This window comes from Trachemys scripta, unplaced genomic scaffold, assembly GCF_013100865.1.
Source record: "Trachemys scripta elegans isolate TJP31775 unplaced genomic scaffold, CAS_Tse_1.0 scaffold_126, whole genome shotgun sequence".
Lineage (NCBI taxonomy): Eukaryota > Metazoa > Chordata > Testudines > Emydidae > Trachemys > Trachemys scripta.
The window spans coordinates 17,437-21,795 of record NW_023260499.1 but is presented as its reverse complement, the minus strand read 5'-3'; positions in this window follow the sequence as shown (position 1 = coordinate 21,795).

The window sequence follows — 4,359 nt, the reverse complement described above, 5'->3', positions numbered from 1 at the left end:
CAGAGAGAGAGAGAGAGAGAGAGCGCGCATTAAAACAACTACATGTAGACATAAAACATAAAAAGCACCTTAAAAGCTTAACTACTGGGACTCACCATGTTTTACACTGAAAATCATAAAAATGATCAAACAGAATTTGATCACTCTCTCCAAAACGTATTCACCTCTAGACTAAGAACAAACGTGGAAAAATTAAACCCAAAGAGTCAGTTTTCCTAGAAATTCATACACAGAATACAGAGACTTAAAAGAGGACATGTTCCCTCCAATCTCCAGTACCATACCATTCTAATGGGTTAAAGCCTGAGACAAGTGTGGGTGCTACCACAGCATGGTAGTTCATGATAACCTTATGTGATTTACAGAACATCTCTGTGCCTTGACCTGCCTTTCCTCTGGAAAGCAGGCTGTATGAGCATGCATCTGACTCAACTGAGCATCTTGGTGAGGCAACTGTGAATGGAGTCTAAATGTCCTTAATCAATTCAGAAGCCATCTCCATCAGCATAGTGGAAAGGATCAACTTGATTTCATAGCTCAGCATGGAAGGATTCATGCCAAGACATCCAATGCAGGTATTTTAGGCCTTGGCTACACTTACCAGCTAGTTCGACGGCTGGAAATCGAAGTTCTGGGTTCGACTTATCGCGTCTAGTCTGGACGCGATAAGTCGAACCCGGAAGTGCTTGCCGTCGACTGCGGTACTCCAGCTCGGCGAGAGGAGTACCGCGGAGTCGACGGGGGAGCCTGCCTGCCGCGTGTGGACCAAGGTAAGTTCGAACTAAGGTACTTCGACTTCAGCTACGTTATTCACGTAGCTGAAGTTGCGTACCTTAGTTCGAATTGGGGGGGGGTAGTGTAGACCAAGCCTTAGATATCCTTAACATGGTGGTTACTTTCATAGCCTTTCTTCTTTCTACATATAGCATTAGAGGATGGGTGGAGAGAGGGAAGGACGCTCAAATTTCATACAGTAATAAAAGCTAGTTCTATTCCGAAGATATAGCTCTTGCTTCAGAAGGTCACGAGATATCTTTTTTCTGGGGGTCTAGTAGATTGAATAGAGATCCTGAAATCTCTTGCCACATAAACAGGATTGTCTTCAACCTCCCCAAAATACCTGGCTGCTACACTGAAACTCAGCAAAATTTTATCTGACCCTCTCTCCTTACCCCGTCCCCAAAGTGTATTAGCTTCTCCCCTTGCCCTACTCCCCAAGGTGGCGTCTCATGATAAAAACAAAACCCCGACATAGATTTTAAACAAAGTCAGGAAAACATTCCCCAACTTTAAGAGATTCTGATCAGCAGCGAGTCTCAAAAATTGTATTCTCTGTGGCCTGCTTAATCAGGGCCCATCACTGTCCTTCCTGTACTCAGCACACTGTCACTTTCATAACTAAAAGTCATGAGATTTGGAGATAGGCCTGAGAAATCCTACAGAAGCATAAATCTCAGACCAAAAGCGTGAGCTTAAGCAGCTATGCCTACAGATCCAGTTATCTTTGGATTCATGTATTTGATGAAAGAAGCTGGGTTAATAATAACTTACATAGTGCTTTTCATCCACAGAACACAAAGTGCTTCACAAAGGAGGATTGTATGCGGAAACAGAGGCACAGAGAGGAAAAGTGACTTGCCCAAGGTCATCCAGCAGGCTAGTGGGACAGTTGAAAGGAAAACCCAGGTCTCCTGCATCACTGTCCAGGGCCTAATCCCCCAGCTTATACTGGCTTCCTAATTAGAAGTAGGCACTTTGATGCCTTTCAGTTATCCCCAAACCCCCAGCATGCTGCTTTGATTCTTCATGGTTTCCACAGGAAATCTTTTGGAGAGCTTTTATAAATGCAGAAGAGAATGTCTTCTCTCCTCCACCCAGTTCCTCTGCCCTGGCTGTTGTGTTTGCACTCATGATGAACTTTCCCAAGGTGAGTTCTCTCAGGGTGAGTTTGCAGGTTATGCACACTCACTGCCAATTTCTCAAACTTTGAATTTCATACCCTGCCATTTAGCAGCTTTATAAAGTCAAATTTCTTCAGTGACGTCTCTCTCCTATTTTGCAGTATTCCTGTGTTAGGCTGTTTTCTTGAATCAGTCCAAAGCCCATGCAACACCAACATAAATTAGTTTTTCTTTTCATACAAGTTCTTATACCGTGCTCATCACCATAGTATCTTAGCACCTTCTAGTAGTGCATTAAGCAATGTAATTTACATCTGACATGTGTTTGTTATTATTATATGTATTACCACAGCACCTCGCAGCCTGACACATGGACCAAATCTCTGTTTTGCAAACACCCAAACAAAAAGATGGTCCTCCCGTCTTCTCCCCAGGGTGAGAAGTGTGTGCAGTGGAGTATTTTGTTTAAATAGGGAGGGGTTTGGTTTGGGTCGTTTTGTTTCTTTGGGACTAGATTTTTTTTTTTTACCCCTGCAGTCACATCCACCCAACTCCCATTAGCTTCAACAGGAGTTGGATGCATGCAACAATGGGAGAAATCTGTTCTTTTGTGCATGTCTGTGATCTAGAGCAGTTAGCTCCTGCCACCTTGTGGGGGTCTGTGGATCTCCCAGGAAGTTTGGTGCTGCTGCAGATCAGTTTAAGCAAATAAATATTTATGAATGCCTCTCCTTGTGTTTTACTTTACCCAATATTAAAAGGGGGGGGGGGGGGGGGGTATTTGTGGCAAGGGCAGAGTTATTTTGACTGTTTCCTGGTTTACTAATTCCAGCTTTGTGTGTGATAAAAGGATGCTGATTTATTGTTCATGTGGATTGTGTTTTTAATGTTAGTCAAGAACACTGAGCTCTGGATAGGCACTTAATGTTGTGGAAAAGTCTAAAATTAATAAAAAATCCACTCAGGTCAACTGTAATCACCACAACTAATATAAATCCCACATATTTGATATAAATCCCACACAGAAATTCCATAGATTTAGGTGGGAAATCCCTGCAGATGACTATTGTCCTTGGCAATCAGAAATATTTATGGAATCCAACAGCCCATTAAGCCCTAGTCCTGCAACAATTTGTGCATGTGCTTAACTCTGAGTAGCGTGAGCAGCTCTACTGACATCAAATTGTGCTGATGGTGTTTGTGACGTTATTTCAAAAGTTGTGTTCTTCTAGCCACCTGATTGCAGAGCTGACTTCCTGCAAACCTTTTGTAGGCCTGGCTGACTTTCTACTTATATTCCCTCTCCCCTGCCTATGGCTGCCATCCCGGACAGACTTAACCCATTTACGTGTTCTTCGAAGGTTGAGGAGGTCTTAGGCGAGATAAACTGGAAATTGATCATTTTGTTTTAGATTCTAACCAACTCCCAGTGCAATCACTGACACTTGTGGTAAGAGGGTCTAAAGTTCAATCAGAATGATAGCCTTCCACACCCACTTAGCACAAGTGCCAATGACCACACAGGGTACAAGCAGTGGACAGCCAGAGGCAAGGTTTTCTTTGAATCGCTGGTTGCTAGGTCCCTGCTTATATTTAAATAAAACCTCTGCCACTCCAATCCTCAGAAAGAAAAGTGAATAGAGAAAAGTGGGGTATGGATGTCCATAACCCTCCTCAACAACCTAAGTGATACTGGCCTCTTTTTAGGCTTGCCAGAACCAAATGATCTGTGAGAAAGGCAGAGGTATAGCAATGTGAGAAAACTTAGGAACCAATTCTCCTCTCACACCAGGGTAAATAAGGAAGTGTTTACTACTGAGTTCAGGGAAGTTACACTGGTATACATTTGAGATGAAGCAGAGCCTCTCTGGCAAACTTAACTCCTCTGGACTCTCTTTAGGTGCACAGAAGGCTTTTGATAGGCCCGGGTAAGCACACCTGTTCATGAGACTTCAGCAAATCTTCTTTGGTAAAGGCTTTAGTATAGTAGCTGGTTCAGGGTTTAATACGTACATTCAAAAGCAACAATTACAGATCCTCAGGCCTTTTCCCAGAGAGAGAAAAAAGGCAGGGATGGCCTCTTTCATTCAAACTCAGGGTATTTTTTTAAAACTTCTGTTTTTTAACTTCTGTTAGAGCAGACTGAAGCAACCATGAGATCTTGGTCAATGGAGTGGAACAAAGTGGTATTATACACCTATGATCAGGCAACAATTCTCTACCAGCATTCATTTTAGTACACCATTTTTTCTTTCCTATAATGGGGAGAACTTTTAGGGGTCATATACTTCCCTGACTAGTGTGCAAGTCGCTTTCTCTCTGGCTAGCCATCACATCCCTTTACCCCTTATATTTTAAAAGGCCCAATCCAATAGCCAGAGAACTAAGCCTAGCAGTCAAAGACCAATAGGAAAGACAGGGGAAGCAAGCAAGCAATGTCTTGGGGACAAGTTCCTTC